General features: G+C 37.0%; 1 long non-coding RNA gene across 1 annotated transcript; it reads left to right on the forward strand.

Annotated features, from left to right (window-relative positions):
* Positions 1–2390: 2390 nt before the first annotated feature.
* LOC138919577 (uncharacterized) lies at positions 2391–10683 on the forward strand. Its single transcript, XR_011429820.1, has 2 exons — positions 2391–2513; positions 10396–10683. It is a non-coding gene; the product is annotated as an uncharacterized lncRNA (long non-coding RNA).
* The last annotated feature ends 522 nt before the right edge of the window (positions 10684–11205 follow it).

Consider the following 11205-nt stretch of genomic DNA (forward strand, 5'->3'; position numbering starts at 1 on the left):
TTTTTAAGATTGGAGAAATGCTAAAATTAAAATAAGAAACTTATGGTGTAAATGACACTTAAATTGGTAAAGATTACGGATTTTGGAATCAAATAGAAATGAATTCAAGCCTTCTATCTGATTATTACTAATTATATTACTTAACTTCCTAAGCCTCAGCTTTCCTATCTGCCAAACGAAGGACTTAATACGTAGCTCTGAAGGTTGTACCAGATAGTTTTACAGGCAAATTTTGTCAATCATTCAATAAGAGGTAATTCCAATCTTGCACAAACTCTCATGTAATAAAAAAAGAGGGGACATTCTCTGTGTCAGGGGTCTTCAAGACCATGCCCAGATCCGGTTGTTCACTAGGAGGACTCACAAGACTCAGTTTAGAATGCTATTTATGCCTATGATTTATTATAGTGAATGGACACAAAACAAAATCATCAAGAGGACAAGGTGTACAGGGTGTCATCTGGAGAAAACCAGCACAAGCTTCCAGGAGTCCTTCCAGGGAACCACACCGGTGTACTTCATTCTTTCAGCTACTGAACATTGTGAAAAAACAAGGGAAATTTTGTCCATCAGGGAAGCTCACTTGAGATTCAGTCCTCGAAGTTTTATCACTACCAGTGACATAGGCACCAAGTGCTGGGCACATTCCAAAATTCCAGACTCCCAAAAGGAAAGCAGGTGTTCAGAATCAGCCATGTTGTTAGGCACAGCGAGCAGTGAGCTGCTTTTATCATTTAGAGAAAGTTTTCTACCAGGGTAGAGAACAGCTTACCACTCAAGTTCACAGATGCCAACCAAGGGCCGAGCAGGCTGCAAGCAGGCCTTTCCAGGGACAGCAGCCTCAGGCCTCCTATGTTGACTCTTTTCTGCACATTCACCAAATCACTTTGTAGAACTCACATATCATAGAGATTAAGTGCACAACTGTGGGACCAAAATGACAGAGTTCAAATCCCAGCTTTGTCACTTACTAGCTTCTCTGTGTCCTGCATTCCCCCATGAGCAAAATGGAGACATTGACAGGGTTTATTTCTTGTGGTTGTTGTGAAGACTCAGTGAGTCATCACACATGATATGCTGAGACCTGCCCCTGGCAAAGAAAAATCTAGTAATAATAGCAGAAGCATCCGCAGCAGTAGCCGTGTGAAACTTTTGATTCCAGTATGAGAGAAGGACAGAATTACAGGTCAATCTCAATTACAGATATAAAATTATTTCACAAAATACTAGAAAACTAAAGTTAACAGTATATAACAAGCATAGTACATCTTGACAAAGTCAGGTTCACTCAAGTAATGTGTAATGACTCCACATTAGAAAATCTATCACTGTAGCTCAATAGACAAATTTGTTTGATAAAATTTAACATCATTTTATGATTTTTAAAAACCTCAAGCAAACTAGAAATAGAAGATATGTCTTAATCTGATAAGAGCTACCTACCAAAAAATGTAGAAACTACTATAGAAAAGTAGTGAAAATTTAAAAGCATTAAAAAAATAAGAAACAAGCCATATTTGCCCTCTATTGGCACTCTAGCTCAACGTTGTACTGGAGTTCCCAGCCAGCACAAGAGAGGAAAAAAGAAAGAGTGTGAAAATTAGAAAGGGAGAAAGCAAACTAGCATGATCGTTTGCATGTACAAAGTAATCTACAAATTATTAGAACTGGCCAGAGGTTAACAAGGTTTCTAGATATAAAATCAAATGCAAAGATCAATTGTATTTTATACACTAGCAAAGAAAAGTTGGAAGATTAGAAACAAAAGATATAAGGTATGTAGGAATCAAACAAGAAAAAATGTTCTTCATGTGAAAAATCATAAGACTTCTTGAAAGACACCAGAGAAAACTGAAATACATGGAGATACACAGAGATTCATGAAATAGAAGATAATATCATTAAGAAAACAGAACAAAGATAATTTCAATCAAAAACTCCAACACACTGCTGCACAGAACTTAAAAAGTTTACTTTAATTTTTTTATGAGGAAGATTAGCCCTGAGCTAACATCTGCTGCCAATCCTCCTCTTTTTGCTGAGGAAGACTGGCCCTGAGCTAACATCCGTGCCCATCTTCCTCCACTTTACATGTGGGACGCCTGCCACAGCATGGCTTGCCAAGAGGTGCCATGCCAGAACCGGGATCCGAACCAGCGAACCCCCGGCCGCCAAAGAGGAACGTGAGCACTTAACCGCTGCGCCACCCAGCCGGCCCCCTATTTTAAATTTTTATGCAAGAAACAAAATACTTCTGAAGAAGAATAATACAGTGACAGGACTTGGTATATCAAAAGCTCATTATAAAAACAACCTATAAACTATTACAGGGACACATTGCTAAACAATGGGGATGCGTTCTGAGAAATGGAACGTCACAGAGTGCTCTTACACGAACCTAGATGGTAGCGCCCACTACACACCAGGCTCTACGGTGTAGCCTATTGCTCCCAGGCTACAAACCTGAACAGCATGTTACTGTACTGAATACTGCAGGCAATTGTTACACAACGGTAAGTATTTGTCTATCCAAACATAGAAAAGTTACAGTAAAAATATAATATAAAAAAAATAGTGCACTTCTTTAGGACGCTTACCATGATTAGACCATGAAGGGAGTCAGCAAGTGAGTGGTGAGTGAATGTGAAGCTCCAGGACCTTACTGCACACTAGTGTAGACTTCGTAGACACTGTACACTTAGGCTACACCCAATTTGTTTAAAAATGTTTCTCTTTCTTCGATAATAAATTAACTCTAGCTTACTGTAACCTTTTTACTTTATAAACTTTTTAATTTTTTAACGTTTTGACTCTAGTAATAACACTTAGCTTAAAACACAAACACATTGTGCAGTTGTACAAAAATATTTTCTTTCTTTGTACCCTTATTCTATAAGCTTTCTTCTGTTTGAAATTTTCTTTTTACTTTTTAAACTTTTTTGTTAAAAACTAAGATACAAACACATGCATTAACACAGGTCTACATAGGGACAGAATGGTCAATATCACTATCCTCCCCCTCCATATCTTGTCCCCTGGAAGGTCTTCAGGGGCAACAACACATATCGGAGCTGTCACCTCCTATGACAACAATAGCTTCTTCTGGAACACCTCCTCAAGGACCAGCCTGAGGCTCTTCTTGAGGAGGTGTCACTCTTTTCAAAATGTGACCACGGTGGTTTGCTTGGCTTGTTTCTTCTTTTCATCATAGAATTGCTTATCAACAGATAGTGCACCGTGAACATTCATCTCTATTTATGAAAACCTTTCGCTGTTGGCATGCATTTTCAAACTTTTTAAGGAGCTCCGTGAGGTCTACAAAAGGTTCCGCTAACTATTCACTGCAGATTTTCTTGGAGGGTCTTCTTTTTCTCCTCCTGCAGTGTCCTTTGCCCTTGTGCTCCTGTTCCAGCTTCAGTGACTCCTCATTAGTCAATTCCTCAGACACCACCTCTAGGAGCTCCTCAATATCATACTTATCCACACCTAGGTTCAAGTCGTTTGCCGTCTCAACTACAGCCTTGTTGATTTTTGAAACTTCATCCTTAAAAAATCCTTTGAAGTCATGGACGAACCTCTTGAGTGTCTTCTTCCAGATGCCATTCACAGACTCCTTGGTGACATCACCTTAAGTCTAAGCAAGGTACTTGGTGCACTCATAAACGTTGTAATCCTTCCAGAATTGCATCAGTGACTACTCAGTGTTTTCCTCCATTGCGGCAACAGCCTGGGCAACGGGCCTCTTCAGGTAGGAGACCTTAAAAGCTGCCATAACTCCTTGATCCATTGGTTGGATCAAAAAGGTGGTGTTTGGAGGGAGAAACACTGCTTTATGTTGGGATGAAGATCACCAATAAAAGAAGAATGTCTAGGAGCATTATCAACAATAAGCAAAATCTTGAAAGTTATGTTATTCTCCAAATAGTACTTCTCTATTTCGCTGGTATAGCAATTCAGGAGGGCATCCTAGAAGAGGAGCTGGGTCATCCACGACTTCTTATTGCTCCTGTAGTCCACAGGCAGTGTGTGCTTATAGATATGCCTGAAGGCCCTGGGGTTCTCACTGTGCCAGATCACAAAGCATTTCAATTCGTAGCCTGCAACATTGCCCCAGAGCAAGACTGTTATCCTGTCCTTAAAAGCCTTGAAACTCGGCATTGACTTGGCCTCCTAATGGATGAAAGTCCTTTCCAGACCTTCCAGTCCTTTCTGCATCCATGTCTAGAATAGGGAGTTTTCATCCCTGTTGAACATTTGCTATGACAAGTAATTTTCCTCCAAAATCAGCTTATCTGGGGTTTCCATAACTTCTTCAGCTGCCTTCATACCAGCACTCACAGACTCACTACTCACTTTCAATTACATAATTAATAAAGATTCTTGAATCATTTAAAACATCCAGAGCTAGCAGTAAATTCAACATTGTAGTTGGATCCAGCCTTTTCTTTAGACAGTGAAAACAAACTTTTTTGCTTTGGCCGTGATCATCATGGTGCAGGGAGGGATACACTTCTGTATCTGGTCTTCAATCCATGTTATTAGAAGTTTCTCCATGTCTAATATAGGCCCTTCTCAAATTTTTGTTAGTCTCATTGTTTTCAATGAAGCAGATCCTTTAACAGCTTCCACTACTTTGTTCTTGTTCTTGATTGTAGTTACGGTGGAATGGGACTGACAGGCAACAACCATCACTGATTTTTCCACCTTTGTAGCCCTTAATCACTTTTAATTTTGCTTCCAGGTCAGTCAATGTAGCCTCTTACTGGCAACATTAGCAGTGGATTTTGTGTGCTTAGGGGCCATGATGAACAAAACATAAGAATAAATAAAGCACAAGTGAAAATAATGCAATCAAGAGAAACTGTAAACATGAGATGTATGAGGCTGCTGTCAGAATAACACAGCATACTGGTTTACACTAAACTTTGTTTTTATAAGTAGAAAGAGTGCACTCTAAAATAATGATCAAAAATATAGTATTGTAAATACATAAACCAATAATGTAGTCATTGACTATAATTTTCATGTATTATGTACTGTACATAATGGTATCTGCTATACTTTTGTATGACTGGCAGCACAGTAGGTTTGTTTACACCGGCACCACCACAAACACATGAGTAATGCAGTGTACTACGATGTGATAAGTACCACATCATTAGGCAATGGGAATTTTTCAGCTCTGTTATAATTTTATGGGCCCACCATCATATATATAGCCTATCACTGACTGAAATTTCATTAAGTGGCACATGACTATATAACTAAGATGGTGTGGAATCAGCCTAAGAAACAGGCAAACAGACCAAAGTAACAGAATAGTGAACACTAAACAGACTCATACATATGGGGGAATTTGCTACATGGTAGAACCAGCATTACAGATTGAGTAGGAAAGGGTGGTATTCAATAAATTGGTTACTTGAGTCAGAGAAAAATACAACCAAATCCCTCCACTCATGTTATACACAAAAATAAAGAAAGTTTAAGAACTTAAATATAAATGGCAAACCCTTAAAACTTTTGGTAAATATACAAGGTATATCTTTATTACCTTGGCAAAAGAAATACTTTTTAAAAGAGATCTAAATGGATAGACGGATGGATGGGTAGATAGATAGATAGACAGACAGACAGACTGATAGATAGATAGGTAGGTAGATGAATAGAAAGATAGATAGATACATAGATACATAGATAGACAGATAGATAGATAGATAGATAGATAGATAGATAGATAGATAGATAGACAGATAGACAGATAGATGGACAGATAGATAGGTGGATAGATAGACAGACAGATAGATAGACAGATAGATGGATAGATAGATACATAGATAGACAGATAGATACATAGATAGACAGACAGACAGATAGATAGATAGATAGATAGAGGGATAGACAGATAGATAGATACATAGATACATAGACAGATACATAGATAGACAGATAGATACATAGATAGACAGACAGATAGATAGATAGACAGATAGATGGACAGATAGATAGATGGATCGATAGAAAGACAGACAGACAGATAGATACATAGATAGACAGACAGACAGATAGATAGATAGATCCTAATATAGATACATACATAGATACATAGAGCAAATAATAAAGAAAGCGAGAACTGTATTCTCTGAGGGAGAAGGAAGGAGATCAGGAAGAGGCATGTCAGAGACACCAAAGATACTTCAAGGATAATGACTATTTTTTCAGGCTGCATAGTGAAAACATAATTGTTTGTTTCATTATTGTTTTTTATTATTTTTTCACAAAAAAAAACACACTTTAAACTCATGTATGTCTAAATCATTTCCAAAATGTTGAAAGATGATTACTACAGCCTCCAAAATAATTAGGCCAAAAATCTTGATTCAATGTCAGTTACAATAGAAAATATTAACGCTTCGCCCACATACTTTTCTAACTGCTACTTCAAAGGGTGAGTACAGAAGAAGAGTTTTTTATGGACGTAATGGAAGAACCCTAATTTATGATTTGGGGAGCTTATTTTAACCAGCATACAGGAAATGGAGAACTGCAGGTTTTCTAATTTTAGATTTACACATAGCTAGATTTCATCTGCATTACAATGATCATCAGGGACAGCATATATTATTTTCCTGAAAGCAAATGAGCTATTATGTGCAAATTCTGATATTTAAAAGTTTTTCTATAGTTTAAAGCTCAATGTGCTGCCATTTCAAGTATGCCTGTTGGATATTTCAGAGGAGTTTTTCAGCGTCTGCAAGTGTTAGTGCTTGAAAATATGCACCCCAAACCAACAACAAAAATTAAAACACCCTCAAAGAGACAGGCTCTGAAATGCTTTCAGTGAGGAAATCGAAATTTAATCAGAACAGCATTTGTCTAATAAGCACCTTCTGCATTACTCACTGTGGGTAATCAGGGTGAGTGTGAGTTTTCTGGCAGCTGTGTTCTCCATGTTAGGTTTATGCAGCTCAGAAGCTCTGCTGATACCGACTATTAGAGTTCACTTCACTAAAAACATACTTTAGTACGTAACGTAGCTTTTCTAGAAAACCTATAAATTTATAAACTGTCTACTTTCTCATATGTGGGTAAAACTGGTCTACCATATTGTACTGAGGGGCTATCTTAAAACTGAAACCTTTCATTCAAACATAAGAGAATGATTAAATTGCAACCTATATCAGATTACTGACATCCCCAGAGTATGGCATTATGAATACTCTGAGATATATGATGTGCGGGGAGGTGGAGGGTCCCATAAACATTGAGTTAGAGCTATCTCATTGAATATCTAGCTAATAGTCATAAGAATCCTCACACAGAAAGCACTATTCTAGACCTTTAACATGACCAGCCCAAAGTTTTCCAAAATAAGGTAGAAGTACAACATATCTGGATGCTGCTTTCTTGCCCAATAAACTACAAGGTTATAGATTAGTCAATCTGATAAATCCACTGATGGTTTTGTGGTTCTATGATCAGTGAGCAAGGATTTTTATAGCTCAGTAAAACACAGGACAGCTTTACTGCCCAAGATTAAATCTGTGATAAGGTGGGGGAGGGAGGGAAAGGCATACGTATATAAAAGGAAAATCTTCAAAAGCCACAGAAAATGTATTTACATATTAAAATCACATCTACCTACAATCCAGACTACAAAGCACAGATGGTGAGAAAAGTATATTTTTTCTAAAGTATGAAATACACACAACTGATATTCACTATAATGACCCTAAGGGGCTGTTTGACCCTAAATGCCTCCAGGAAATAAAACATAAATTAAATCCTGTATAGCGTGATTATGGTGTTAATTGTATTTTATTATATCCTAGTTCATTTAAAACTGACTGTAAAGGAAAAACCCAGGTTTCTCCTTCCTGAGTAGGAAAAACCCAGTTCTTCCCTGTTGTTTTTCTCCTGTGTGTCTCCTTTGCTACTCACACAGACCACTTCACTTCTGACACTTCTGGTCACCAAATGCATGGAAGTATTTCCCCACCACAAGCATTTTCCGTGACATTGGCTGGGTGTCCTACAATTTAACTCAATTCTGACACTATCTACCTGAAGATACCATTAGATCGCACAAGTTAAGGACTCAGTCCCATAAGATTCCCCAAACACACACTTCAGATGCCAGACGCAAGCCCAGGTTATCACTTGTGCTTCTGACCAACATCTACAGATCAGGGATTCCAATGACACCCCTCCAGCCCCCTGGGTTCGATGAATTTGCTAGAGTGGCTCACAAAACTCAGGGAAATACGTATTTAAATTTACCAGCTTACTAAAGGATATGATAAAGGATGCAGATGAACATCCAGATGGAGAGATACATAGGGTGAGGTCTGAGAGGGTCCCGAGGGCAGGAGCTTCTGTCCTTGTGGAGCCGGGTGCATGAGGCTCCCGGTGTTGATGTGTTTGCCCGCCTGAAAGCTTTCTGAATCCCCTCCCATTGGGATTTTATGGAGGCTTCCTCACATAGGAATGATCAATTATTAACTCTATTTCCGGCCCCTCTCCCCTCTCTGAAGGGTGAATGGTAGGGCTGAAAATTCCAAGCTTCTAATCATGGCTTGGTCTTTTTGCTGACCAACCTCCATCCAGGAACCCACTTAGAATCTCCTCATTAGAATGAAAGATGCTCCTGCTGTTCTTTTCATGTAGGAAATTGCAAGGATCTCAGGAGCCCTGTTCCAGAAAACAAGAGCAGAGAGTGATATATATTTTTCCTATCATCTCTCATTGACCATCCATATCATATAATAGTTAATTGGGAAATACAGTAAAAAAAAAAAAAAATACACCTTCTTTGTCTTAACATTTAGGAGTAATAAGAATTTGCTTCATTAGGAAATTTGAAAAGGGGATTTTAAAGGTGCCCCTACAAAAGGAAGGAAGAGAAAGAGAAGAAGGAGGAAGTGGAAGAGGAGGCAAGAAGAGACCACCATGACTGGCTGTAACCTGCTATTGCTCATCCTTTCAAAAATGCCCATAGTCTTTTAGGGCAATAGTTTTAGCATTCATGTCCATTAATTTTCAAATACTTGCACAAATTTGAAAACTACATCGAGTGTTAATTTATTTTTGGCATATTTGCTTGTTCCATCAATTTGCCATATGAAATACAAGACCATTTAAAATATTTTGTGCTTCTGTTGTTATTTTTGTCTTTTCAAAGAATAATGATTTGGAAGGTGGCAGTTTTAAATGCCATTCTTTTAATTATCAGTATTTCAAATATTTTAAGAAAAGACGAAAAAAGTTTAAGGATTTATACACCAGTAATCTAGCAATTCAAGTAAAAACTCAGCCTCATATTGAGACTTTTTCAGTATCACTTAAGAGAAACATAAAATAAGATAGCATTCTGTTTCACATGTTATTTAAATTATGAATTTTCTCTTAACTCTTTAATAAAAGTAAATGATTTTGATCAGAGAATGCCTTGAGGAAAGCTATCATATTGAACTATAGAAGTTCCCAGAATTCCTTTGAATAAAATGTCCATTATTCTTTGGATTATTAATGATAACTCTATACTACTGAAAAATAATGCCTCACTATGCTTTGTGTTCTCTCTAGAGATAAACTGATTACTCAGAACACTGCAGACATGTATTTTACTGAATAGAAATGAATCACCTAAGGGAACAAGAACTCACTACTCGGAGGAAGTATTGTTCATACATTTTCATTCCTGTTAGATAATTCAACATTCCTGCCTTATAAAATTGGCTTTGTGTTAGATTAAATCAGAGGGGACTGCTTTCTTTATTATACTGCTTTTGCTTTATTTATACATTATATAACTCACACTTTTACTTTAAATTCCACTTTAGAAGATGTCACAAATTAGCTTGTCAGAAACAATTCAAACCAGATAACTTTGATATTGCATTTAGAATAGAGCTGGTATACTTAAATTTGATCTAGGAAGATCCATTAGACAAAACATATAGCATAAGGCATTCAATGAGGGTTTTACAACAGATCTGTCTGCTGTTTTCCTCATTGGATATTAAATTAACATTCTCTTGAGCCCCTTAAGATTGAATCACTTTAAAATTTGATGAGGGGGTAGAATTTAATTTTTATAAAAATAGCATCATATACATATGTTAGAAAATAAGACAATTCTCAGAAAAACTAAGTAGATAAAATAACTTGGACATTTTCAGGCTCTCATGGCTGGATTGAGTTTAGTCCCTTAATCTAAACTCCTGAACATTTATTAGTGTCTCTCAACTGGCTGCCTTCTCTCTGGAAAAAAAAAAATCCCAAATTTAACTCTGATGCTTTATTAAGAAATACCCTCCAGTCTTGTAATTGATTGTTTCACAAAACAATGAACTGACAAGGAACCCTTTCTTTCATTTTGTGTTATATTTCTAGAGATTGCAAATCTACATTAATGAGTTTCTAGAGAAGAGTGTGAAGATCGTGGTTCATCTATTCTCTGGCAAATTTCTGTCAAATCACCACTGTGCTCCATATGTGCTCTTCCTTACATCATTTTCCATCTCAAAGGAATTTTTTAAATTCTACATAGAAGAGTTAACATCACTCTTTATAATAGCTGTGAAATGCCATGCTAATCTTCAATCACAGTTTTCACTGTCTTGAAAAGTCTTGGATTTAAAAAGTCAATTAAATGAAAGTAAATAAATGATTGAAAACAAATCTATCAACTCTACTGGGAAAAAAAATTAAAAATATATACGTTGCTATCAGTAATTACTTTAAATGTAAAATGATTAAATTCTTTAATCAAAACATAGGTATTGGAGGAACAGATTTGAAAACATGATCCAACTATTTACTGTCTACAGGGATTCGTCTTAGATCCAAAGACACAAATAAGTTGAAAGTGAAACACAACATACCAAAATTCTTACATTAAAAAATATTAAAAAATTCTTATCTTAAAAAAAAGGCTTCTGGTCAAAATGTCAGTGTAGGTGGTCTCTGAACTCACCTCTTCGCATAAACACAACAAATTTACAACTACTCTGGGAACAATTACCCCTGAGAGAGAACTGAAAACTGGATAAAAAGAACATCCACAATAAGTGATAGTCCTGACTGAGGTGAAAGAGGCAAAAATTCCTTTTCGGAGAGGAAAATAAGGCCGCTTTCCCAGGCCATGGTGCTTCGTGGCTGGCTGGGAGCAATCATAAGGTATGCAGGCTTCCCTGGAGGAGT

Source organism: Equus caballus, chromosome 20 (assembly GCF_041296265.1).
Source record: "Equus caballus isolate H_3958 breed thoroughbred chromosome 20, TB-T2T, whole genome shotgun sequence".
NCBI classification, from domain to species: Eukaryota; Metazoa; Chordata; class Mammalia; order Perissodactyla; family Equidae; genus Equus; species Equus caballus.